Source organism: Oncorhynchus gorbuscha, unplaced genomic scaffold (genome assembly GCF_021184085.1).
Source record: "Oncorhynchus gorbuscha isolate QuinsamMale2020 ecotype Even-year unplaced genomic scaffold, OgorEven_v1.0 Un_scaffold_1825, whole genome shotgun sequence".
NCBI classification, from domain to species: domain Eukaryota; kingdom Metazoa; phylum Chordata; class Actinopteri; order Salmoniformes; family Salmonidae; genus Oncorhynchus; species Oncorhynchus gorbuscha.
Genome location: NW_025746498.1, coordinates 57997 through 85568, shown reverse-complemented (window position 1 = coordinate 85568; position 27572 = coordinate 57997). Strand labels below are relative to the sequence as shown.

General features: G+C 40.5%; 20 non-coding genes across 20 annotated transcripts; all 20 read left to right on the top strand.

The window, feature by feature from the left end:
• Positions 1 to 1429: 1429 nt before the first annotated feature.
• Positions 1430 to 1501, top strand: trnae-uuc. The gene has a single exon. It is a non-coding gene; the product is annotated as a tRNA-Glu (tRNA).
• Positions 1502 to 2089: 588 nt separating this feature from the next.
• On the top strand, positions 2090 to 2161 carry trnae-uuc. The gene has a single exon. It is a non-coding gene; the product is annotated as a tRNA-Glu (tRNA).
• Positions 2162 to 2748: 587 nt separating this feature from the next.
• trnae-uuc lies at positions 2749 to 2820 on the top strand. The gene has a single exon. It is a non-coding gene; the product is annotated as a tRNA-Glu (tRNA).
• A 591-nt stretch (positions 2821 to 3411) lies between these two features.
• trnae-uuc lies at positions 3412 to 3483 on the top strand. Its single transcript has one exon. It is a non-coding gene; the product is annotated as a tRNA-Glu (tRNA).
• Positions 3484 to 4175: 692 nt separating this feature from the next.
• Positions 4176 to 4247, top strand: trnae-uuc. Its single transcript has one exon. It is a non-coding gene; the product is annotated as a tRNA-Glu (tRNA).
• Positions 4248 to 4832: 585 nt separating this feature from the next.
• Positions 4833 to 4904, top strand: trnae-uuc. The gene has a single exon. It is a non-coding gene; the product is annotated as a tRNA-Glu (tRNA).
• A 1263-nt stretch (positions 4905 to 6167) lies between these two features.
• On the top strand, positions 6168 to 6239 carry trnae-uuc. Its single transcript has one exon. It is a non-coding gene; the product is annotated as a tRNA-Glu (tRNA).
• A 519-nt stretch (positions 6240 to 6758) lies between these two features.
• Positions 6759 to 6830, top strand: trnae-uuc. The gene has a single exon. It is a non-coding gene; the product is annotated as a tRNA-Glu (tRNA).
• A 1811-nt stretch (positions 6831 to 8641) lies between these two features.
• On the top strand, positions 8642 to 8713 carry trnae-uuc. Its single transcript has one exon. It is a non-coding gene; the product is annotated as a tRNA-Glu (tRNA).
• A 1224-nt stretch (positions 8714 to 9937) lies between these two features.
• On the top strand, positions 9938 to 10009 carry trnae-uuc. Its single transcript has one exon. It is a non-coding gene; the product is annotated as a tRNA-Glu (tRNA).
• A 1237-nt stretch (positions 10010 to 11246) lies between these two features.
• On the top strand, positions 11247 to 11318 carry trnae-uuc. The gene has a single exon. It is a non-coding gene; the product is annotated as a tRNA-Glu (tRNA).
• Positions 11319 to 13150: 1832 nt separating this feature from the next.
• trnae-uuc lies at positions 13151 to 13222 on the top strand. The gene has a single exon. It is a non-coding gene; the product is annotated as a tRNA-Glu (tRNA).
• A 3366-nt stretch (positions 13223 to 16588) lies between these two features.
• Positions 16589 to 16660, top strand: trnae-uuc. Its single transcript has one exon. It is a non-coding gene; the product is annotated as a tRNA-Glu (tRNA).
• A 2047-nt stretch (positions 16661 to 18707) lies between these two features.
• On the top strand, positions 18708 to 18779 carry trnae-uuc. The gene has a single exon. It is a non-coding gene; the product is annotated as a tRNA-Glu (tRNA).
• A 3344-nt stretch (positions 18780 to 22123) lies between these two features.
• trnae-uuc lies at positions 22124 to 22195 on the top strand. Its single transcript has one exon. It is a non-coding gene; the product is annotated as a tRNA-Glu (tRNA).
• Positions 22196 to 24130: 1935 nt separating this feature from the next.
• On the top strand, positions 24131 to 24202 carry trnae-uuc. Its single transcript has one exon. It is a non-coding gene; the product is annotated as a tRNA-Glu (tRNA).
• Positions 24203 to 24788: 586 nt separating this feature from the next.
• Positions 24789 to 24860, top strand: trnae-uuc. The gene has a single exon. It is a non-coding gene; the product is annotated as a tRNA-Glu (tRNA).
• Positions 24861 to 25447: 587 nt separating this feature from the next.
• trnae-uuc lies at positions 25448 to 25519 on the top strand. The gene has a single exon. It is a non-coding gene; the product is annotated as a tRNA-Glu (tRNA).
• A 587-nt stretch (positions 25520 to 26106) lies between these two features.
• Positions 26107 to 26178, top strand: trnae-uuc. Its single transcript has one exon. It is a non-coding gene; the product is annotated as a tRNA-Glu (tRNA).
• Positions 26179 to 27385: 1207 nt separating this feature from the next.
• On the top strand, positions 27386 to 27457 carry trnae-uuc. Its single transcript has one exon. It is a non-coding gene; the product is annotated as a tRNA-Glu (tRNA).
• Positions 27458 to 27572: the final 115 nt, after the last annotated feature.

Below are 27572 nucleotides of genomic sequence, written 5' to 3'. Positions count from 1 at the left end.
TTTTAATGTGACATGATATGTACATTCAACATTATAGAAGGATTTTTTTGAATACAAAGGCTGAATGTCAAAGATTTAAAGATTTGTCTGTGATGTGTATTTTAAGTATGTGTCTTCCCATATGGTCTAGCAGTTAGGATTCCTGGTTTTCACCCAGGTGGCCTGGGTTCAACTCCCGGTATGGGAAAGAATATCTTGTCGTTAGGTACGCACTTGTGTAACAACAGATGCAGCAGTTTCTCACAACACAAAATATTCCCTCAGCAACAGGAAATGAGACATGTTATGTAGATTCAAATTATACAATTCTTTTTAAACGTTGAATACACTTCATGGCTGCATTTCTTGCTCTGCAGTAAAATTCATGCAACAACAGGAGGATCAAATTAAGATATGCATCTGAAACAGAAAACCAAGGAACCTTGTTGTTGACAGACGCCATGACTGTGTACACTGGTCTAGCTGTGACCTGACTTCAGCTTAGACGTGGGGCCAGTGGCGCAATGGATAATGTGTCTGACTACGGATTAGAAGTTTCTAGGTTTGACTCCTGGCTGGCTCAATACTTTATTTAATTGACTGAAATCAAGCTGGGAATGATACTGTATAACTTTCTGTGCTTCTGGCTGTTCTCACTTCAAACACATTATAGATGGATTTCATCTGGACATTCCCCAACATCTCTGAGAAAAAAGATGTAGCTTTTAAATCCAACAGGCATAATGTCAACATTTAAAGATTTGTCTGTGATGTGTATTTTAAGTATGTGTCTTCCCATATGGTCTAGCGGTTAGGATTCCTCGTTTTCACCCAGGTGGCCTGGGTTCAACTCCCGGTATGGGAAAGAATATATTTTCGTTAGGTTACCCACTTGTGTAACAACAGATGCAGCAGTTTCTCACAACACAACAATATTCCCTCAGCAACAGGAAATGTGACTTGTTATGTAGATTCAAATTATATAAAGCTTTTTAAACGTTGAATACACTTCATGGCTGCATTTCTTGCTCTGCAGTAAAATTCATGCAACAACAGGAGGATCAAATTAAGATATGCATCTGAAACAGAAAACCAAGGAACCTTGTTGTTGACAGACATGACTGTGTACACTGGTCTAGCTGTGACCTGACTTCAGCTTAGACGTGGGGCCAGTGGTGCAATGGATAACGTGTCTGACTACGGATCAGAAGATTCTAGGTTCAACTCCTGGCTGGCTCAATACTTTATTTAATTGACTGAAATCAAGCTGGGAATGATACTGTATACCTTTCAGTGCTTCTGGCTGTTCTCACTTCAAACACATTATAGATGGATTTCATCTGGACATTCCCCAACATCTCTGAGAAAAAAAGATGTAGCTTTTAAATCCAACAGGCATGATGTCAACATTTAAAGATTTGTCTGTGATGTGTATTTTAAGTATGTATCTTCCCATATGGTCTAGCGGTTAGGATTCCTGGTTTTCACCCAGGTGGCCCGGGTTCAACTCCCGGTATGGGAAAGAATATATTTTCGTTAGGTACCCACTTGTGTAACAACAGATGCAGCAGTTTCTCACAACACAACAATATTCCCTCAGCAACAGGAAATGTGAATTGTTATGTAGATTCAAATTATACAAGGCTTTTTAAACGTTGAATACACTTCATGGCTGCATTTCTTGCTCTGCAGTAAAATTCATGCAACAACAGGAGGATCAAATTAAGATATGCATCTGAAACAGAAAACCAAGGAACCTTGTTGTTGACAGACGCTATGACTGTGTACACTGGTCTAGCTGTGACCTGACTTCAGCTTAGACGTGGGGCCAGTGGCGCAATGGATAACGTGTCTGACTACGGATCAGAAGATTCTAGGTTCGACTCCTGGCTGGCTCAATACTTTATTTAATTGACTGAAATCAAGCTGGGAATGATACTGTATACCTTTCAGTGCTTCTGGCTGTTCTCACTTCAAACACATTTTAGACGGATTTCATCTGGACATTCCCCAACATCTCTGAGAAAAAAAAGATGTAGCTTTTAAATCCAACAGGCATAATGTCAACATTTAAAGATTTGTCTGTGATGTGTATTTTAAGTATGTGTCTTCCCATATGGTCTAGCGGTTAGGATTCCTGGTTTTCACCCAGGTGGCCCGGGTTCAACTCCCGGTATGGGAAAGAATATCTTGTCGTTAGGTACGCACTTGTGTAACAACAGATGCAGCAGTTTCACACAACACAACAATATTCCCTCAGCAACAGGAAATGTGACTTGTTATGTAGATTCAAATTATACAAGGCTTTTTAAACGTTGAATACACTTCATGGCTGCATTTCTTGCTCTGCAGTAAAATTCATGCAACAACAGGAGGATCAAATTAAGATATGCATCTGAAACAGAAAACCAAGGAACCTTGTTGTTGACAGACGCCATGACTGTGTACACTGGTCTAGCTGTGACCTGACTTCAGCTTAGACGTGGGGCCAGTGGCGCAATGGATAACGTGTCTGACTACGGATCAGAAGATTCTAGGTTCGACTCCTGGCTGGCTCAATACTTTATTTAATTGACTGAAATCAAGCTGGGAATGATACTGTATATCTTTCAGTGCTTCTGGCTGTTCTCACTTTAAACACATTTTAGATGGATTTCATCTGGACATTCCCCAACATCTCTGAGAAAAAAAGATGTAGTTTTTGAATCCAACAGGCATAATGTCAACATTTAAAGATTTGTCTGTGATGTGTATTTTAAGTATGTGTCTTCCCATATGGTCTAGCGGTTAGGATTCCTGGTTTTCACCCAGGTGGCCCGGGTTCAACTCCCGGTATGGGAAAGAATATACTTTTCGTTAGGTACGCACTTGTGTAACAACAGATGCAGCAGTTTCTCACAACACAACAATATTCCCTCAGCAACAGGAAATGTGACATGTTATGTAGATTCAAATTATACAAGGCTTTTTAAACGTTGAATACACTTCATGGCTGCATTTCTTGCTCTGCAGTAAAATTCATGCAACAACAGGAGGATCAAATTAAGATATGCATCTGAAACAGAAAACCAAGGAACCTTGTTGTTGACAGACGCCATGACTGTGTACACTGGTCTAGCTGTGACCTGACTTCAGCTTAGACGTGGTGCCAGTGGCGCAATGGATAACGTGTCTGACTACGGATCAGAAGATTCTAGGTTCGACTCCTGGCTGGCTCAATACTTTATTTAATTGACTGAAATCAAGCTGGGAATGATACTGTAAACCTTTCAGTGCTTCTGGCTGTTCTCACTTTAAACACATTTTAGACGGATTTCATCTGGACATTCCCCAACATCTCTGAGAAAAAAAAAAGATGTAGTTTTTGAATCCAACAGGCATAATGTCAACATTTAAAGATTTGTCTGTGATGTGTATTTTAAGTATGTGTCTTCCCATATGGTCTAGCGGTTAGGATTCCTGGTTTTCACCCAGGTGGCCCGGGTTCAACTCCCGGTATGGGAAAGAATATACTTGTCATTAGGTACGCACTTGTGTAACAACAGATGCAGTACAGTTTCACACAACACAACAATATTCCCTCAGCAACAGGAAATGTGACATGTTATGTAGATTCATATTATATAATGTTTTTTAAACGTTGAAACCCTTCATGGCTGCATTTCTTCATGCAACAACAGGAGGATCAAATTAAGATATCCATCTTAAACATATATTCAAATTATACAAAGCTTTTTAAACGTTGAATAAACTTCATGGCTGCATTTCTTGCTCTGCAGTAAAATTCATGCAACAACAGGAGGATCAAATTAAGATATGCATCTGAAACAGAAAACCAAGGAACCTTGTTGTTGAGAGACGCTATGACTGTGTACACTGGTCTAGCTGTGACCTGACTTCAGCTTAGACGTGGGGCCAGTGGCGCAATGGATAACGTGTCTGACTACGGATCAGAAGATTCTAGGTTCGACTCCTGGCTGGCTCAATACTTTATTTAATTGACTGAAATCAAGCTGGGAATGATACTGTATACCTTTCAGTGCTTCTGGCTGTTCTCACTTTAAACACATTTTAGATGGATTTCATCTGGACATTCCCCAACATCTCTGAGAAAAAAAGATGTAGTTTTAGAATCCAACAGGCATAATGTCAACATTTAAAGATTTGTCTGTGATGTGTATTTTAAGTATGTGTCTTCCCATATGGTCTAGCGGTTAGGATTCCTGGTTTTCACCCAGGTGGCCCGGGTTCAACTCCCGGTATGGGAAAGAATAACTTGTCATTAGGTACGCACTTGTGTAACAACAGATGCAGCAGTTTCACACAACACAACAATATTCCCTCAGCAACAGGAAGTGTGACTTGTTATGTAGATTCAAATTATACAAGGCTTTTTAAACGTTGAATACACTTCATGGCTGCATTTCTTGCTCTGCAGTAAAATTCATGCAACAACAGGAGGATCAAATTAAGATATGCATCTGAAACAGAAAACCAAGGAACCTTGTTGTTGAGAGACGCTATGACTGTGTACACTGGTCTAGCTGTGACCTGACTTCAGCTTAGACGTGGGGCCAGTGGCGCAATGGATAACGTGTCTGACTACGGATCAGAAGATTCTAGGTTCACTCCTGGCTGGCTCAATACTTTATTTAATTTACTGAAATCAAGCTGGGAATGATACTGTATACCTTTCAGTGCTTCTGGCTGTTCTCACTTCAAACACATTTTAGATGGATTTCATCTGGACATTCCCCAACATCTCTGAGAAAAAAGATGTAGTTTTTGAATCCAACAGGCATAATGTCAACATTTAAAGATTTGTCTGTGATGTGTATTTTAAGTATGTGTCTTCCCATATGGTCTAGCGGTTAGGATTCCTGGTTTTCACCCAGGTGGCCCGGGTTCAACTCCCGGTATGGGAAAGAATATATTTTCATTAGGTACCCACTTGTGTAACAACAGATGCAGCAGTTTCTCACAACACAACAATATTCCCTCAGCAACAGGAAATGTGACTTGTTATGTAGATTCAAATTATATAAGGCTTTTTAAACGTTGAATACACTTCATGGCTGCATTTCTTGCTCTGCAGTAAAATTCATGCAACAACAGGAGGATCAAATTAAGATATGCATCTGAAACAGAAAACCAAGGAACCTTCATATATCCTGACATGTTCCTTGACTGTGTACACTGTGTCTAAGCAGTGACCTGAATTCAGTTAGATTACTTGGGTTATCAGTGCATTGTGGAACTAACGCATTTCTGCTACACTCGCATTAACATCTGCTAACCATGTGTATGTGACAAATACTTTGATTTGATTTGATTTGAATGGATCAACGTGTCTGACTACGGATCAGAAGATTCTTTCAGGTTTGGCTGGCTCACTCAATACTTTGTTTAATTGACTGAAATCAAGCTGGAATGATACTGTATTAAAAAAAGATGTAGCTTTTAAATCAAACAGGCATAATGTCAACATTTAAAGATTTGTCTGTGATGTGTATTTTAAGTATGTGTCTTCCCATATGGTCTAGCGGTTAGGATTCCTGGTTTTCACCCAGGTGGCCAGGGTTCAACTCCCGGTATGGGAAAGAAGAATTATTTTCGTTAGGTACCACTTGTGTAACAACAGATGCAGCAGTTTCTCACAACACAACAATATTCCCTCAGCAACAGGAAATGTGACATGTTATGTAGATTCAAATTATACAAGGCTTTTTAAACGTTGAATACACTTCATGGCTGCATTTCTTGCTCTGCAGTAAAATTCATGCAACAACAGGAGGATCAAATTAAGATATGCATCTGAAACAGAAAACCAAGGAACCTTGTTGTTGACAGACGCTATGACTGTGTACACTGGTCTAGCTGTGACCTGACTTCAGCTTAGACATGGGGCCAGTGGTGCAATGGATAACGTGTCTGACTACGGATCAGAAGATTCTAGGTTCGACTCCTGGCTGGCTCAATACTTTATTTAATTGACTGAAATCAAGCTGGGAATGATACTGTATAACCTTTCAGTGCTTCTGGCTGTTCTCACTTCAAACACATTTTAGACGGATTTCATCTGGACATTCCCCAACATCTCTGAGAAAAAAGATTTAGCTTTTAAATCCAACAGGCATGATGTCAACATTTAAAGATTTGTCTGTGATGTGTATTTTAAGTATGTGTCTTCCCATATGGTCTAGCGGTTAGGATTCCTGGTTTTCACCCAGGTGGCCCGGGTTCAACTCCCGGTATGGGAAAGAATATCTTGTCATTAGGTACCCACTTGTGTAACAACAGATGCAGCAGTTTCTCACAACACAACAATATTCCCTCAGCAACAGGAAATGTGACTTGTTATGTAGATTCAAATTATATAAGGCTTTTTAAACGTTGAATGCACTTCATGGCTGCATTTCTTGCTCTGCAGTAAAATTCATGCAACAACAGGAGGATCAAATTAAGATATGCATCTGAAACAGAAAACCAAGGAACCTTGTTGTTGACAGACGCTATGACTGTGTACACTGGTCTAGCTGTGACCTGACTTCAGTTTAGACGTGGGGCCAGTGGCGCAATGGATAACGTGTCTGACTACGGATCAGAAGATTCTAGGTTCAACTCCTGGCTGGCTCAATACTTTATTTAATTGACTGAAATCAAGCTGGGAATGATACTGTATGCTTCTGGCTGTTCTCAAAGATGTAGCTTGTAAATCAAACAGGCATAATGTCAACATTTAAAGATTTGTCTGTGATGTGTATTTTAAGTATGTGTCTTCCCATATGGTCTAGCGGTTAGGATTCCTGGTTTTCACCCAGGTGGCCCGGGTTCAACTCCCGGTATGGGAAAGAATAACTCATCGTTAGGTACCACTTGTGTAACAACAGATGCAGCAGTTTCACAACACAACAATATTCCCTCAGCAACAGCAAATGTGACATGTTATGTAGATTCAAATTATACAAGGCTTTTTAAACGTTGAATACACTTCATGGCTGCATTTCTTGCTCTGCAGTAAAATTCATGCAACAACAGGAGGATCAAATTAAGATATGCATCTGAAACAGAAAACCAAGGAACCTTGTTGTTGACAGACGCCATGACTGTGTACACTGGTATAGCTAGCTGTGACCTGACATCAGCTTAGACGTGGGGCCAGTGGCGCAATGGATAACGTGTCTGACTACGGATCAGAAGATTCTAGGTTCGACTCTCAATGGCTGCTCAATACTTTATTTAATTGACTGAAATCAAGCTGGGAATGATACTGTATACCTTTCAGATGCTTTTAAATCTGTTAATGTCAACATTTAAAGATTTGTCTGTGATGTGTATTTCATATGTGTCTTCCCATATGGTCTAGCATTCCTGGTTTTCACCCAGGTGGCCCGGGTTCAACTCCCGGTATGGGAAAGAATATATTTTCTTTAGGTACCCACTTGTGTAACAACAGATGCAGCAGTTTCTCACAACACAACAATATTCCCTCAGCAACAGGAAATGTGACTTGTTATGTAGATTCAAATTATACAAGGCTTTTTAAACGTTGAATACACTTCATGGCTGCATTTCTTGCTCTGCAGTAAAATTCATGCAACAACAGGAGGATCAAATTAAGATATGCATCTGAAACAGAAAACCAAGGAACCTTGTTGTTGACAGACGCCATGACTGTGTACACTGGTCTAGCTGTGACCTGACTTCAGCTTAGACGTGGGGCCAGTGGCGCAATGGATAACGTGTCTGACTACGGATCAGAAGATTCTAGGTTCGACTCCTGGCTGGCTCAATACTTTATTTAATTGACTGAAATCAAGCTGGGAATGATACTGTATACCTTTCAGTGCTTCTGGCTGTTCTCACTTCAAACACATTTTAGACGGATTTCATCTGGACATTCCCCAACATCTCTGAGAAAAAAAGATGTAGCTTTTAAATCCAACAGGCATAATGTCAACATTTAAAGATTTGTCTGTGATGTGTATTTTAAGTATGTGTCTTCCCATATGGTCTAGCGGTTAGGATTCCTTGTTTTCACCCAGGTGGCCCGGGTTCAACTCCCGGTATGGGAAAGAATATCTTGTCATTAGGTACCCACTTGTGTAACAACAGATGCAGCAGTTTCACACAACACAACAATATTCCCTCAGCAACAGGAAATGTGACATGTTATGTAGATTCAAATTATACAAGGCTTTTTAAACGTTGAATACACTTCATGGCTGCATTTCTTGCTCTGCAGTAAAATTCATGCAACAACAGGAGGATCAAATTAAGATATGCATCTGAAACAGAAAACCAAGGAACCTTGTTGTTGACAGACGCTATGACTGTGTACACTGGTCTAGCTGTGACCTGACTTCAGCTTAGACGTGGGGCCAGTGGCGCAATGGATAACGTGTCTGACTACGGATCAGAAGATTCTAGGTTCAACTCCTGGCTGGCTCAATACTTTATTTAATTGACTGAAATCAAGCTGGGAATGATACTGTATACCTTTCAGTGCTTCTGGCTGTTCTCACTTCAAACACATTTTAGACGGATTTCATCTGGACATTCCCCAACATCTCTGAGAAAAAAAGATGTAGCTTTTAAATCCAACAGGCATGATGTCAACATTTAAAGATTTGTCTGTGATGTGTATTTTAAGTATGTGTCTTCCCATATGGTCTAGCGGTTAGGATTCCTGGTTTTCACCCAGGTGGCCCGGGTTCAACTCCCGGTATGGGAAAGAATATCTTTTCGTTAGGTACTCACTTGTGTAACAACAGATGCAGCAGTTTCACACAACACAACAATATTCCTCAGCAACAGGAAATGTGACTTGTTATGTAGATTCAAATTATATAAGGCTTTTTAAACGTTGAATACACTTCATGGCTGCATTTCTTGCTCTGCAGTAAAATTCATGCAACAACAGGAGGATCAAATTAAGATATGCATCTGAAACAGAAAACCAAGGAACCTTGTTGTTGACAGACGCCATGACTGTGTACACTGGTCTAGCTGTGACCTGACTTCAGCTTAGACGTGGGTTCCAGTGGCGCAATGGATAACGTGTCTGACTACGGATCAGAAGATTCTAGGTTCGACTCCTGGCTGGCTCAATACTTTATTTAATTGACTGAAATCAAGCTGGGAATGATACTGTATACCTTTCAGTGCTTCTGGCTGTTCTCACTGACAGATTTCATCTGGACATTCCCCAACATCTCTGAGCTGTTCTTTTTGAAATCAACAGGCATAATGTCAACATTTAAAGATTTGTCTGTGATGTGTATTTTAAGTATGTGTCTTCCCATATGGTCTAGCGGTTAGGATTCCTGGTTTTCACCCAGGTGGCCTGGGTTCAACTCCCGTATGGGAAAGAATATATTTTCTTTAGGTACCCACTTGTGTAACAACAGATGCAGCAGTTTCTCACAACACAACAATATTCCCTCAGCAACAGGAAATGTGACTTGTTATGTAGATTCAAATTATACAAGGCTTTTTAAACGTTGAATACACTTCATGGCTGCATTTCTTGCTCTGCAGTAAAATTCATGCAACAACAGGAGGATCAAATTAAGATATGCATCTGAAACAGAAAACCAAGGAACCTTTTTGTTGACAGACGCCATGACTGTGTACACTGGTCTAGCTGTGACCTGACTTCAGCTTAGACGTGGGGCCAGTGGCGCAATGGATAACGTGTCTGACTACGGATCAGAAGATTCTAGGTTCGACTCCTGGCTGGCTCAATACTTTATTTAATTGACTGAAATCAAGCTGGGAATGATACTGTATACCTTTCAGTGCTTCTGGCTGTTCTCACTTCAAACACATTTTAGACGGATTTCATCTGGACATTCCCCAACATCTCTGAGAAAAAAAAGATGTAGCTTTTAAATCCAACAGGCATGATGTCAACATTTAAAGATTTGTCTGTGATGTGTATTTTAAGTATGTGTCTTCCCATATGGTCTAGCGGTTAGGATTCCTGGTTTTCACCCAGGTGGCCCGGGTTCAACTCCCGGTATGGGAAAGAATATCTTGTCATTAGGTACCCACTTGTGTAACAACAGATGCAGCAGTTTCTCACAACACAACAATATTCCCTCAGCAACAGGAAATGTGACTTGTTATGTAGATTCAAATTATACAAGGCTTTTTAAACGTTGAATACACTTCATGGCTGCATTTCTTGCTCTGCAGTAAAATTCATGCAACAACAGGAGGATCAAATTAAGATATGCATCTGAAACAGAAAACCAAGGAACCTTGTTGTTGACAGACGCTATGACTGTGTACACTGGTCTAGCTGTGACCTGACTTCAGCTTAGACGTGGGGCCAGTGGCGCAATGGATAACGTGTCTGACTACGGATCAGAAGATTCTAGGTTCGACTCCTGGCTGGCTCAATACTTTATTTAATTGACTGAAATCAAGCTGGGAATGATACTGTATACCTTTCAGTGCTTCTGGCTGTTCTCACTTCAAACACATTTTAGACAGATTTCATCTGGACATTCCCCAACATCTCTGAGAAAAAAAGATGTAGGTTTTAAATCCAACAGGCATAATGTCAACATTTAAAGATTTGTCTGTGATGTGTATTTTAAGTATTTCTTCCCATATGGTCTAGCGGTTAGGATTCCTGGTTTTCACCCAGGTGGCCCGGTTCAACTCCCGGTATGGGAAAGAATATATTGTCGTTAGATACCACTTGTGTAACAACAGATGCAGTTTCTCACAACACAACAATATTCCCTCAGCAACAGGAAATGTGACTTGTTATGTAGATTCAAATTATACAAGGCTTTTTAAACGTTGAATACACTTCATGGCTGCATTTCTTGCTCTGCAGTAAAATTCATGCAACAACAGGAGGATCAAATTAAGATATGCATCTGAACAGAAAACCAAGGAACCTTTTTGTTGACAGACGCCATGACTGTGTACACTGTTCTAGCTGTGACCTGACTTCAGCTTAGACGTGGGGCCAGTGGCGCAATGGATAACGTGTCTGACTACGGATCAGAAGATTCTAGGTTCGACTCCTGGCTGGCTCAATACTTTATTTAATTGACTGAAATCAAGCTGGGAATGATACTGTATACCTTTCAGTGCTTCTGGCTGTTCTCACTTCAAACACATTTTAGACAGATTTCATCTGGACATTCCCCAACATCTCTGAGAAAAAAGATGTAGCTTTTAATTCCAACAGGCATGATGTCAACATTTAAAGATTTGTCTGTGATGTGTATTTTAAGTATGTGTCTTCCCATATGGTCTAGCGGTTAGGATTCCTGGTTTTCACCCAGGTGGCCCGGGTTCAACTCCCGGTATGGGAAAGAATAACTTGTCATTAGGTACGCACTTGTGTAACAACAGATGCAGTACTTTCACACAACCCAACAATATTCAACAATATTCACTCAGCAACAGGAAATGTGACATGTCATGTAGATTCAAATTATACAAGGCTTTTTAAACGTTGAATACACTTCATGGCTGCATTTCTTGCTCTGCAGTAAAATTCATGCAACAACAGGAGGATCAAATTAAGATATGCATCTGAAACAGAAAACCAAGGAACCTTGTTGCCTGACAGAGGGTGACTGTGAGGACTGTGACAACGCATCACCGGGGGCAAACTACCTGCCCTCCAGGACACCTACACCACCCGTTGTTACAGGAAGGCCATAAAGATCATCAAGGACATCAACCACCCGAACCACTGCCTGTTCACCCCGCTATCATCCAGAAGGCGAGGTCAGTACAGGTGCATCAAAGCTGGGACCGAGAGACTGAAAAACAGCTTCTATCTCAAGGCCATCAGACTGTTAAACAGCCACCACTAACATTGAGTGGCTGCTGCCAACACACTGTCATTGACACTGACCCAACTCCAGCCATTTTAATATGGGAATTGATGGGAAATGATGTAAATATATCACTAGCCACTTTAAACAATGCTACCTTATATAATGTTACTTACCCTACATTATTCATCTCATATGCATATGTATATACTGTACTCTACATCATCGACTGCATCCTTATGTAACACATGTATCACTAGCCACTTTAACTATGCCACTTTGTTTACTTTGTCTACACACTCATCTCATATGTATATACTTTACTCGATACCATCTACTGTATGCTGCTCTGTACCATCACTCATTCATATATCCTTATGTACATGTTCCTTATCCCCTTACACTGTGTATAAGACAGTAGTTTTGGAATTGTTAGTTAGATTACTTGTTGGTTATCACTGCATTGTCGGAACTAGAAGCACAAGCATTTCGCTACACTCGCATTAACATCTGCTAACCATGTGTATGTGACAAATAAATTTGATTTGATTTGATTTGAATGGATAACGTGTCTGACTACGGATCAGAAGATTCTAGGTTCGACTCCTGGCTGGCTCAATACTTTGTTTAATTGACTGAAATCAAGCAGGGAATGATACTGTATTAAAAAAAGATGTAGCTTTTAAATCAAACAGGCATAATGTCAACATTTAAAGATTTGTCTGTGATGTGTATTTTAAGTATGTGTCTTCCCATATGGTCTAGCGGTTAGGATTCCTGGTTTTCACCCAGGTGGCCTGGGTTCAACTCCCGGTATGGGAAAGAATATATTTTCGTTAGGTACGCACTTGTGTAACAACAGATGCAGCAGTTTCACACAACACAACAATATTCCCTCAGCAACAGGAAATGTGACATGTTATGTAGATTCAAATTATACAAAGCTTTTTAAACGTTGAATACACTTCATGGCTGCATTTCTTGCTCTGCAGTAAAATTCATGCAACAACAGGAGGATCAAATTAAGATATGCATCTGAAACAGAAAACCAAGGAACCTTTTTGTTGACAGACGCTATGACTGTGTACACTGGTCTAGCTGTGACCTGACTACAGTTTAGATGTGGGGCCAGTGGCGCAATGGATAACGTGTCTGACTACGGATCAGAAGATTCTATATTCGACTCCTGGCTGTCTCAATACTTTGTTTAATTGACTGAAATCAAGCTGGGAATGATACTGTATACCTTTCAGTGCTTCTGGCTGTTCTCAAAACACATTTAGACTTTCATCTGGAAATCAAACAGGCATAATGTCAACATTTAAAGATTTGTCTGTGATGTGTATTTTAAGTATGTGTCTTCCCATATGGTCTAGCGGTTAGGATTCCTGGTTTTCACCCAGGTGGCCCGGGTTCAACTCCCGGTATGGGAAAGAATATTTGTCATTAGGTACGCACTTGTGTAACAACAGATGCAGTAGTTTCACACAACACAACAATATTCACTCAGCAACAGGAAATGTGACATGTTATGTAGATTCATATTATATAAGGTTTTTTAAACGTTGAATACACTTCATGGCTGCATTTCTTGCTCTGCAGTAAAATTCATGCAACAACAGGAGGATCAAATTAAGATATGCATCTGAAACAGAAAACCAAGGAACCTTGTTGTTGAGAGACGCTATGACTGTGTACACTGGTCTAGCTGTGACCTGACTTCAGCTTAGACGTGGGGCCAGTGGCGCAATGGATAACGTGTCTGACTACGGATCAGAAGATTCTAGGTTTGACTCCTGGCTGGCTCAATACTTTATTTAATTGACTGAAATCAAGCTGGGAATGATACTGTATACCTTTCAGTGCTTCTGGCTGTTCTCACTTTAAACACATTTTAGATGGATTTCATCTGGACATTCCCCAACATCTCTGAGAAAAAAAGATGTAGTTTTTGAATCCAACAGGCATGATGTCAACATTTAAAGATTTGTCTGTGATGTGTATTTTAAGTATGTGTCTTCCCATATGGTCTAGCGGTTAGGATTCCTGGTTTTCACCCAGGTGGCCTGGGTTCAACTCCCGGTATGGGAAAGAATAACTTGTCATTAGGTACGCACTTGTGTAACAACAGATGCAGTACTTTCACACAACACAACAATATTCACTCAGCAACAGGAAATGTGACATGTTATGTAGATTCATATTATATAATGTTTTTAAACGTTGAATACACTTCATGGCTGCATTTCTTGCTCTGCAGTAAAATTCATGCAACAACAGGAGGATCAAATTAACATATGCATCTGAAACAGAAAACCAAGGAACCTTGTTGTTGACAGACGCTATGACTGTGTACACTGGTCTAGCTGTGACCTGACTTCAGCTTAGACGTGGGCCAGTGGCGCAATGGATAACGTGTCTGACTACGGATCAGAAGATTCTAGGTTCGACTCCTGGCTGTCTCAATACTTTATTTAATTGACTGAAATCAAGCTTGATACTGAATTTCTGAAACACATTTTATCATCTGGACATTCCCCAACATCTCTGAGAAAAAAGATGTAGCTTTTAAATCCAACAGGCATAATGTCAACATTTAAAGATTTGTCTGTGATGTGTATTTTAAGTATGTGTCTTCCCATATGGTCTAGCGGTTAGGATTCCTGGTTTTCACCCAGGTGGCCTGGTTTCAACTCCCGGTATGGGAAAGAATATATTTTCATTAGGTACCACTTGTGTAACAACAGATGCAGCAGTTTCACACAACACAACAATATTCCCTCAGCAACAGGAAATGTGACTTGTTATGTAGATTCAAATTATACAAAGCTTTTTAAACGTTGAATACACTTCATGGCTGCATTTCTTGCTCTGCAGTAAAATTCATGCAACAACAGGAGGATCAAATTAAGATATGCATCTGAAACAGAAAACCAAGGAACCTTGTTTGTTGACAGACGCCATGACTGTGTACACTGGTCTAGCTGTGACCTGACTTCAGCTTAGACGTGGGGCCAGTGGCGCAATGGATAACGTGTCTGACTACATCAGAAGAAGATTCTAGGTTCGACTCCTGGCTGGCTCAATACTTTGTTTAATTGACTGAAATCAAGCTGGGAATGATACTGTATACCTTTCAGTGCTTCTGGCTGTTCTCACTTCAAACACATTTTAGACGGATTTCATCTGGACATTCCCCAACATCTCTGAGAAAAAAAGATGTAGCTTTTAAATCAAACAGGCATAATGTCAACATTTAAAGATTTGTCTGTGATGTGTATTTTAAGTATGTGTCTTCCCATATGGTCTAGCGGTTAGGATTCCTGGTTTTCACCCAGGTGGCACGGGTTCAACTCCCGGTATGGGAAAGAATATATTTTCGTTAGGTACCCACTTGTGTAACAACAGATGCAGCAGTTTCTCACAACACAACAATATTCCCTCAGCAACAGGAAATGTGACTTGTTATGTAGATTCAAATTATACAAGGGTTTTTAAACGTTGAATAGGATTCCTGGTTTTCACCCAGGTGGCCTAAACTCCCGGTATAAGAAAGAATAACTTGTCGTTAGGTACGCACTTGTGTAACAACAGATGCAGCAGTTTCACAAAACAATATTCCCTCAGCAACAGGAAATGTCACATGTTATGTAGATTCATATTATATAACGTTTTTTAAACGTTGAATACACTTCATGGCTGCATTTCTTGCTCTGCAGTAAAATTCATGCAACAACAGGAGGATCAAATTAAGATATGCATCTGAAACAGAAAACCAAGGAACCTTGTTCTTGACAGACGCTATGACTGTGTACACTGGTCTAGCTGTGACCTGACTTCAGCTTAGACGTGGGGCCAGTGGCGCAATGGATAACGTGTCTGACTACGGATCAGAAGATTCTAGGTTCGACTCCTGGCTGGCTCAATACTTTATTTAATTGACTGAAATCAAGCTGGGAATGATACTGTATACCTTTCAGTGCTTCTGGCTGTTCTCACTTCAAAACACATTTTAGACGGATTTCATCTGGACATTCCCCAACATCTCTGAGAAAAAAGATGTAGCTTTTAAATCCAACAGGCATAATGTCAACATTTAAAGATTTGTCTGTGATGTGTATTTTAAGTATGTGTCTTCCCATATGGTCTAGCGGTTAGGATTCCTGGTTTTCACCCAGGTGGCCTGGGTTCAACTCCCGGTATGGGAAAGAATATCTTATCGTTAGGTACCCACTTGTGTAACAACAGATGCAGCAGTTTCACACAACACAACAATATTCCCTCAGCAACAGGAAATGTGACATGTTATGTAGATTCAAATTATATTAAGTATTTTTAAACGTTGAATACACTTCATGGCTGCATTTCTTGCTCTGCAGTAAAATTCATGCAACAACAGGAGGATCAAATTAAGATATGCATCTGAAACAGAAAACCAAGGAACCTTGTTGTTGACAGACGCCATGACTGTGTACACTGGTCTAGCTGTGACCTGACTTCAGCTTAGACGTGGGGCCAGTGGCGCAATGGATAACGTGTCTGACTACGGATCAGAAGATTCTAGGTTCGACTCCTGGCTGGCTCAATACTTTATTTAATTGACTGAAATCAAGCTGGGAATGATACTGTATACCTTTCAGTGCTTCTGGCTGTTCTCACTTCAAACACATTTTAGACGGATTTCATCTGGACATTCCCCAACATCTCTGAGAAAAAAAAAAGATGTAGCTTTTAAATCCAACAGGCATGATGTCAACATTTAAAGATTTGTCTGTGATGTGTATTTTAAGTATGTGTCTTCCCATATGGTCTAGCGGTTAGGATTCCTGGTTTTCACCCAGGTGGCCCGGGTTCAACTCCCGGTATGGGAAAGAATATATTTTCGTTAGGTACCCACTTGTGTAACAACAGATGCAGCAGTTTCTCACAACACAACAATATTCCCTCAGCAACAGGAAATGTGACTTGTTATGTAGATTCAAATTATACAAAGGCTTTTTAAACGTTGAATACACTTCATGGCTGCATTTCTTGCTCTGCAGTAAAATTCATGCAACAACAGGAGGATCAAATTAAGATATGCATCTGAAACAGAAAACCAAGGAACCTTGTTTGTTGACAGACGCTATGACTGTGTACACTGGTCTAGCTGTGACCTGACTTCAGCTTAGATGTGGGGCCAGTGGCGCAATGGATAACGTGTCTGACTACGGATCAGAAGATTCTAGGTTTGACTCCTGGCTGGTTCAATACTTTATTTAATTGACTGAAATCAAGCTGGGAATGATACTGTATACCTTTCAGTGCTTCTGGCTGTTCTCACTTCAAAACACATTTTAGACGGATTTCATCTGGACATTCCCCAACATCTCTGAGAAAAAAAGATGTAGCTTTGAAATCCAACAGGCATAATGTCAACATTTAAAGATTTGTCTGTGATGTGTATTTTAAGTACGTGTCTTCCCATATGGTCTAGCGGTTAGGATTCCTGGTTTTCACCCAGGTGGCCGGGTTCAACTCCCGGTATGGGAAAGAATATATTTTCTTTAGGTACCCACTTGTGTAACAACAGATGCAGCAGTTTCTCACAACACAACAATATTCACTCAGCAACAGGAAATGTGACATGATATGTAGATTCAAATTATATAAGGTTTTTAAACTTTGAATACACTTAATGGCTGAATTTCTTAAAGATTTAATGATTTGTTGAATACACTTAATTTTAAGCATGTTCTTCCCTATGGTCAGTAAAATTCATGCAACAACAGGAGGATCAAATTAAGATATGCATCTGAAACAGAAAACCAAAGGAACACTTGTTGTTGACAGACAGATGACTGTTTCACACTGGTCTAGCTGTGACCTGACTTACAAGGCTTTTTAAACGTGGAATACACTTCATGGCTGCATTTCTTGCTCTGCAGTAAAATTCATGCAACAACAGGAGGATCAAATTAAGATATGCATCTGAAACAGAAAACCAAGGAACCTTGTTTTTGACAGATGCGCTGATGACTGTGTACACTGGTCTAGCTGTGACCTGATTTCAGCTTTCGTGGTGCCAGTGCTTCTGGATAACGTGTTCTGGATAACGTTCTGACTACGGATTTAGAAGATTCTAGGTTCAATCTGGCTGGCTCAATACTTTGTTTAATTGACTGAAATCAAGCTGGGAATGATGTACTTTTAAATCCAACAGGCATAATGTCAACATTTAAAGATTTGTCTGTGATGTGTATTTTAAGTATGTTTCTTCCCATATGGTCTAGCGGTTAGGATTCCTGGTTTTCACCCAGGTGGCCAGGTTCAACTCCCGGTATGGGAAAGAATATATTGTCGTTAGGTACCCACTTGTGTAACAACAGATGCAGCAGTTTCTCACAACACAACAATATTCCCTCAGCAACAGGAAATGTGACTTGTTATGTAGATTCAAATTATACAAGGCTTTTTAAACGTTGAATACACTTCATGGCTGCATTTCTTGCTCTGCAGTAAAATTCATGCAACAACAGGAGGATCAAATTAAGATATGCATCTGAAACAGAAAACCAAGGAACCTTGTTGTTGACAGACGCTATGACTGTGTACACTGGTCTAGCTGTGACCTGACTTCAGCTTAGACGTGGGGCCAGTGGCGCAATGGATAACGTGTCTGACTACGGATCAGAAGATTCTAGGTTCGACTCCTGGCTGGCTCAATACTTTATTTAATTGACTGAAATCAAGCTGGGAATGATACTGTATACCTTTCAGTGCTTCTGGCTGTTCTCACTTTAAACACATTTTAGACGGATTTCATCTGGACATTCCCCCAACATCTCTGAGAAAAAAAAAGATGTAGCTTTTAAATCCAACAGGCATAATGTTAACATTTAAAGATTTGTCTGTGATGTGTATTTTAAGTATGTGTCTTCCCATATGGTCTAGCGGTTAGGATTCCTGGTTTTCACCCAGGTGGCCCGGGTTCAACTCCCGGTATGGGAAAGAATATCTTGTCGTTAGGTACCCACTTGTGTAACAACAGATGCAGCAGTTTCTCACAACACAACAATATTCCCTCAGCAACAGGAAATGTGACATGTTATGTAGATTCAAATTATACAAGTCTTTTTAAACGTTGAATACACTTCATGGCTGCATTTCTTGCTCTGCAGTAAAATTCATGCAACAACAGGAGGATCAAATTAAGATATGCATCTGAAACAGAAAACCAAGGAACCTTGTTGTTGACAGACGCTATGACTGTGTACACTGGTCTAGCTGTGACCTGACTTCAGCTTAGATCGTGGGGCCAGTGGCGCAATGGATAACGTGTCTGACTACGGATCAGAAGATTCTAGGTTCGACTCCTGGCTGGCTCAATACTTTATTTAATTGACTGAAATCAAGCTGGGAATGATACTGTATACCTTTCAGTGCTTCTGGCTGTTCTCACTTCAAACACATTTTAGACGGATTTCATCTGGACATTCCCCAACATCTCTGAGAAAAAAAATGTAGTTTTTGAATCCAACAGGCATAATGTCAACATTTAAAGATTTGTCTGTGATATGTATTTTAAGTATGTGTCTTCCCATATGGTCTAGCGGCTAGGATTCCTGGTTTTCACACAGGTGGCCTGGGTTCAACTCCTGGTATGGGAAAGAATATATTTTCGTAGGGTATCCACTTGTGTAACAACAGATGCTTTTAAATCCAACAGGCATAATGTCAACATTTAAAGATTTGTCTGTGATGTGTATTTTAAGTATGTGTCTTCCCATATGGTCTAGCAGTTAGGATTCCTGGTTTTCACCCAGGTTGCCTGGGTTCAACTCCCGGTATGGGAAAGAATATCTTGTCGTTAGGTACGCACTTGTGTAACAACAGATGCAGCAGTTTCTCACAACACAACAATATTCGCTCAGGAAATGTGACATGTTATGTAGATTCAAATTATACAAGGCTTTTTAAACGTTAAATACACTTCATGGTTGCATTTCTTGCTCTGCAGTAAAATTCATGCAACAACAGGAGGATCAAATTAAGATATGCATCTGAAACAGAAAACCAAGGAACCTTGTTGTTGACAGACGCTTTGACTGTGTACATTTGTCTAGCTGTGACCTGACTTCAGCTTAGACGTGGTGCCAGTGAGGGTAGGCAACAACATCTCCTCCCCGCTGATCCTCAACACGGGGCCCCACAAGGGTGCGTTCTGAGCCCTCTCCTGTACTCCCTGTTCACCCACGACTGCGTGGCCACGCACGCCTCCAACTCAATCATCAAGTTTGCGGACGACACAACAGTGGTAGGCTTGATTACCAACAACGACGAGACGGCCTACAGGGAGGAGGTGAGGGCCCTCGGAGTGTGGTGTCAGGAAAATAACCTCACACTCAACGTCAACAAAACTAAGGAGATGATTGTGGACTTCAGGAAACAGCAGAGGGAACACCCCCTATCCACATCGATGGAACAGTAGTGGAGAGGGTAGCTAGTTTTAAGTTCCTCGGCATACACATCACAGACAAACTGAATTGGTCCACTCACACTGACAGCGTCGTGAAGAAGGCGCAGCAGCGCCTATTCAACCTCAGGAGCTGAAGAAATTCGGCTTGTCACCAAAAGCACTCACAAACTTCTACAGATGCACAATCGAGAGCATCCTGGCGGGCTGTATCACCGCCTGGTACGGCAACTGCTCCGCCCTCAACCGTAAGGCTCTCCAGAGGGTAGTGAGGACTGCACAACGCATCACCGGGGGCAAACTACCTGCCCTCCAGGACACCTACACCACCCGTTGTTACAGGAAGGCCATAAAGATCATCAAGGACATCAACCACCCGAACCACTGCCTGTTCACCCCGCTATCATCCAGAAGGCGAGGTCAGTACAGGTGCATCAAAGCTGGGACCGAGAGACTGAAAAACAGCTTCTATCTCAAGGCCATCAGACTGTTAAACAGCCACCACTAACATTGAGTGGCTGCTGCCAACACACTGTCATTGACACTGACCCAACTCCAGCCATTTTAATAATGGGAATTGATGGGAAATGATGTAAATATATCACTAGCCACTTTAAACAATGCTACCTTATATAATGTTACTTACCCTACATTATTCATCTCATATGCATATGTATATACTGTACTCTACATCATCGACTGCATCCTTATGTAACACATGTATCACTAGCCACTTTAACTATGCCACTTTGTTTACTTTGTCTACACACTCATCTCATATGTATATACTGTACTCGATACCATCTACTGTATGCTGCTCTGTACCATCACTCATTCATATATCCTTATGTACATGTTCCTTATCCCCTTACACTGTGTATAAGACAGTAGTTTTGGAATTGTTAGTTAGATTACTTGTTGGTTATCACTGCATTGTCGGAACTAGAAGCACAAGCATTTCGCTACACTCGCATTAACATCTGCTAACCATGTGTATGTGACAAATAAAATTTGATTTGATTTGATTTGAATGGATAACGTGTCTGACTACGGATCAGAAGATTCTAGGTTCGACTCCTGGCTGGCTCAATACTTTGTTTAATTGACTGAAATCAAGCAGGGAATGATACTGTATTAAAAAAAGATGTAGCTTTTAAATCAAACAGGCATAATGTCAACATTTAAAGATTTGTCTGTGATGTGTATTTTAAGTATGTGTCTTCCCATATGCTCTAGTGGTTAGGATTCCTGGTTTTCACCCAGGTGGCCTGGGTTCAATTCCCGGTATGGGAAAGAATATATTTTCGTTAGGTACCCACTTGTGTAACAACAGATGCAGCAGTTTCTCACAACACAACAATATTCCCTCAGCAACAGGAAATGTGACATGTTATGTAGATTCATATTATATAATGTTTTTTAAACGTTGAATACACTTCATGGCTGCATTTCTTGCTCTGCAGTAAAATTCATGCAACAACAGGAGGATCAAATTAAGATATGCATCTGAAACAGAAAACCAAGGAACCTTGTTGTTGACAGACGCTATGACTGTGTACACTGGTCTAGCTGTGACCTGACTTCAGCTTAGACGTGGGGCCAGTGGCGCAATGGATAACGTGTCTGACTACGGATCAGAAGATTCTAGGTTTTACTCCTGGCTGGCTCAATACTTTATTTAATTGACTGAAATCAAGCTGGGAATGATACTGTATACCTTTCAGTGCTTCTGGCTGTTCTCACTTCAAACACATTTTAGACGGATTTCATCTGGACATTCCCCAACATCTCTGAGAAAAAAGATGTAGCTTTTGAATCCAACAGGCATAATGTCAACATTTAAAGATTTGTCTGTGATGTGTATTTTAAGTATGTGTCTTCCCATATGGTCTAGCGGTTAGGATTCCTGGTTTTCACCCAGGTGGCCCGGGTTCAACTCCCGGTATGGGAAAGAATATATTTTCATTAGGTACGCACTTGTGTAACAACAGATGCAGCAGTTTCACACAACACAACAATATTCCCTCAGCAACAGGAAATGTGACATGTTATGTAGATTCAAATTATACAAGGCTTTTTAAACGTTGAATACACTTCATGGCTGCATTTCTTGCTCTGCAGTAAAATTCATGCAACAACAGGAGGATCAAATTAAGATATGCATCTGAAACAGAAAACCAAGGAACCTTGTTGTTGACAGACGCTATGACTGTGTACACTGGTCTAGCTGTGACCTGACTTCAGCTTAGACGTGGGGCCAGTGGCGCAATGGATAACGTGTCTGACTACGGATCAGAAGATTCTAGGTTCGACTCCTGGCTGGCTCAACTTTAGCTTTATTTAATTGACTGAAATCAAGCTGTAAGTCGCTTTGGATAAAAGCGTCTGGGAAATGATACTGTATACCTTTCAGTGCTTCTGGCTGTTCTCACTTCAAACACATTTTAGACGGATTTCATCTGGACATTCCCCAACATCTCTGAGAAAAAAGATGTAGCTTTGAAATCCAACAGGCATAATGTCAACATTTAAAGATTTGTCTGTGATGTGTATTTTAAGTATGTGTCTTCCCATATGGTCTAGCGGTTAGGATTCCTGGTTTTCACCCAGGTGGCCTGGGTTCAACTCCCGGTATGGGAAAGAATATCTTTTCGTTAGGTACCCACTTGTGTAACAACAGATGCAGCAGTTTCACACAACACAACAATATTCCCTCAGCAACAGGAAATGTGACATGTTATGTATGTAGATTCAAATTATATAAAAGCTTTTTAAACGTTGAATACACTTCATGGCTGCATTTCTTGCTCTGCAGTAAAATTCATGCAACAACAGGAGGATCAAATTAAGATATGCATCTGAAACAGAAAACCAAGGAACCTTGTTGTTGACAGACGCCATGACTGTGTACACTGGTCTAGCTGTGACCTGACTTCAGCTTAGATGTGGGGCCAGTGGCGCAATGGATAACGTGTCTGACTACGGATCAGAAGATTCTAGGTTCGACTCCTGGCTGGCTCAATACTTTATTAATTGACTGAAATCAAGCTGGGAATGATACTGTATACCTTTCAGTGCTTCTGGCTGTTCTCACTTTAAACACATTTTAGACGGATTTCATCTGGACATTCCCCAACATCTCTGAGAAAAAAGATGTAGTTTTTGAATCCAACAGGCATAATGTCAACATTTAAAGATTTGTCTGTGATGTGTATTTTAAGTATGTGTCTTCCCATATGGTCTAGCGGTTAGGATTCCTGGTTTTCACCCAGGTGGCCTGGGTTCAACTCCCGGTATGGGAAAGAATAACTTGTCATTAGGTACGCACTTGTGTAACAACAGATGCAGTAGTTTCACACAACACAACAATATTCCTCAGCAACAGGAAATGTGACATGTTATGTAGATTCAAATTATATAACGTTTTTAAACGTTGAATACACTTCATGGCTGCATTTCTTGCTCTGCAGTAAAATTCATGCAACAACAGGAGGATCAAATTAAGATATGCATCTGAAACAGAAAACCAAGGAACCTTGTTGTTGACAGACGCCATGACTGTGTACACTGGTCTAGCTGTGACCTGACTTCAGCTTAGACGTGGGGCCAGTGGCGCAATGGATAACGTGTCTGACTACGGATCAGAAGATTCTAGGTTCGACTCCTGGCTGGCTCAATACTTTATTTAATTGACTGAAATCAAGCTGGGAATGATACTGTATACCTTTCAGTGCTTCTGGCTGTTCTCACTTCAAACACATTTTAGACGGATTTCATCTGGACATTCCCCAACATCTCTGAGAAAAAAGATGTAGTTTTTGAATCCAACAGGCATAATGTCAACATTTAAAGATTTGTCTGTGATGTGTATTTTAAGTATGTGTCTTCCCATATGGTCTAGCGGTTAGGATTCCTGGTTTTCACCCAGGTGGCCCGGGTTCAACTCCCGGTATGGGAAAGAATAACTTGTCTTAGGTACGCACTTGTGTAACAACAGATGCAGTACTTTCACACAACACAACAATATTCACTCAGCAACAGGAAATGTGACATGTTATGTAGATTCATATTATATAACGTTTTTTAAACGTTGAATACACTTCATGGCTGCATTTCTTGCTCTGCAGTAAAATTCATGCAACAACAGGAGGATCAAATTAAGATATGCATCTGAAACAGAAAACCAAGGAACCTTGTTGTTGACAGACGCTATGACTGTGTACACTGGTCTAGCTGTGACCTGACTTCAGCTTAGATGTGGGGCCAGTGGCGCAATGGATAACGTGTCTGACTACGGATCAGAAGATTCTAGGTTCGACTCCTGGCTGGCTCAATACTTTATTTAATTGACTGAAATCAAGCTGGGAATGATACTGTATACCTTTCAGTGCTTCTGGCTGTTCTCACTTCAAACACATTTTAGACGGATTTCATCTGGACATTCCCCAACATCTCTGAGAAAAAAAGATGTAGCTTTTAAATCCAACAGGCATAATGTCAACATTTAAAGATTTGTCTGTGATGTGTATTTTAAGTATGTGTCTTCCCATATGGTCTAGCGGTTAGGATTCCTGGTTTTCACCCAGGTGGCCCGGGTTCAACTCCCGGTATGGGAAAGAATAACTTGTCATTAGGTACGCACTTGTGTAACAACAGATGCAGTACTTTCACACAACACAACAATATTCACTCAGCAACAGGAAATGTGACATGTTATGTAGATTCATATTATATAACGTTTTTTAAACGTTGAATACACTTCATGGCTGCATTTCTTGCTCTGCAGTAAAATTCATGCAACAACAGGAGGATCAAATTAAGATATGCATCTGAAACAGAAAACCAAGGAACCTTGTTGTTGACAGACGCTATGACTGTGTACACTGGTCTAGCTGTGACCTGACTTCAGCTTAGACGTGGGGCCAGTGGCGCAATGGATAACGTGTCTGACTACAGATCAGAAGATTCTAGGCTCAACTCCTGGCTGGCTCAATACTTTATTTAATTGACTGAAATCAAGCTGGGAATGATACTGTATACCTTTCAGTGCTTCTGGCTGTTCTCACTTTAAACACATTTTAGATGGATTTCATCTGGACATTCCCCAACATCTCTGAGAAAAAAAGATGTAGTTTTTGAATCCAACAGGCATAATGTCAACATTTAAAGATTTGTCTGTGATGTGTATTTTAAGTATGTGTCTTCCCATATGGTCTAGCGGTTAGGATTCCTGGTTTTCACCCAGGTGGCCCGGGTTCAACTCCCGGTATGGGAAAGAATATATTTTCTTTAGGTACCCACTTGTGTAACAACAGATGCAGCAGTTTCTCACAACACAACAATATTCCCTCAGCAACAGGAAATGTGACATGTTATGTAGATTCAAATTATACAAAGCTTTTTAAACGTTGAATACACTTCATGGCTGCATTTCTTGCTCTGCAGTAAAATTCATGCAACAACAGGAGGATCAAATTAAGATATGCATCTGAAACAGAAAACCAAGGAACCTTGTTGTTGACAGACGCTATGACTGTGTACACTGGTCTAGCTGTGACCTGACTTCAGCTTAGACGTGGGGCCAGTGGCGCAATGGATAACGTGTCTGACTACGGATCAGAAGATTCTAGGTTCGACTCCTGGCTGGCTCAATACTTTATTTAATTGACTGAAATCAAGCTGGGAATGATACTGTATACCTTTCAGTGCTTCTGGCTGTTCTCACTTTAAACACATTTTAGATGGATTTCATCTGGACATTCCCCAACATCTCTGAGAAAAAAAGATGTAGTTTTTGAATCCAACAGGCATGATGTCAACATTTAAAGATTTGTCTGTGATGTGTATTTTAAGTATGTGTCTTCCCATATGGTCTAGCGGTTAGGATTCCTGGTTTTCACCCAGGTGGCCCGGGTTCAACTCCCGGTATGGGAAAGAATAACTTGTCATTAGGTACGCACTTGTGTAACAACAGATCTGCAGTACTTTCACACAACACAACAATATTCCTCAGCAACAGGAAATGTGACATGTTATGTAGATTCATATTATATAATGTTTTTTAAACGTTGAATACACTTCATGGCTGCATTTCTTGCTCTGCAGTAAAATTCATGCAACAACAGGAGGATCAAATTAACATATGCATCTGAAACAGAAAACCAAGGAACCTTGTTGTTGAGAAACGCTATGACTGTGTACACTGGTCTAGCTGTGACCTGACTTCAGCTTAGACGTGGTGCCAGTGGCGCAATGGATAACGTGTCTGACTACGGATCAGAAGATTCTAGGTTCGACTCCTGGCTGTCTCAATACTTTGTTTAATTGACTGAAATCAAGCTGGGAATGATACTGTATACCTTTCAGTGGGCTGTTCTCAATGATACTGTAACATTCTGAAAAAAAAGATGTAGCTTTTAAATCAAACAGGCATAATGTCAACATTTAAAGATTTGTCTGTGATGTGTATTTTAAGTATGTGTCTTCCCATATGGTCTAGCGGTTAGGATTCCTGGTTTTCACCCAGGTGGCCCGTGTTCAACTCCCGGTATGGGAAAGAATAACTTGTCATTAGGTACGCACTTGTGTAACAACAGATGCAGCAGTTTTCACACAACACAACAATATTCACTCAGCAACAGGAAATGTGACATGTTATGTAGATTCAAATTATATAACTTTTTAAACGTTGAATACACTTCATGGCTGCATTTCTTGCTCTGCAGTAAAATTCATGCAACAACAGGAGGATCAAATTAAGATATGCATCTTAAACAGAAAACCAAGGAACCTTGTTGTTGACAGACGCTATGACTGTGTACACTGGTCTAGCTGTGACCTGACTTCAGCTTAGACGTGGGGCCAGTGGCGCAATGGATAACGTGTCTGACTACGGATCAGAAGATTCTAGGTTCAACTCCTGGCTGGCTCAATACTTTATTTAATTGACTGAAATCAAGCTGGGAATGATACTGTATACCTTTCAGTGCTTCTGGCTGTTCTCACTTTAAACACATTTTAGACGGATTTCATCTGGACATTCCCCAACATCTCTGAGAAAAAAGATGTAGCTTTTAAATCCAACAGGCATAATGTCAACATTTAAAGATTTGTCTGTGATGTGTATTTTAAGTATGTGTCTTCCCATATGGTCTAGCGGTTAGGATTCCTGGTTTTCACCCAGGTGGCCCGGGTTCAACTCCCGGTATGGGAAAGAATATATTTTCGTTAGGTACCCACTTGTGTAACAACAGATGCAGCAGTTTCTCACAACACAACAATATTCCCTCAGCAACAGGAAATGTGACTTGTTATGTAGATTCAAATTA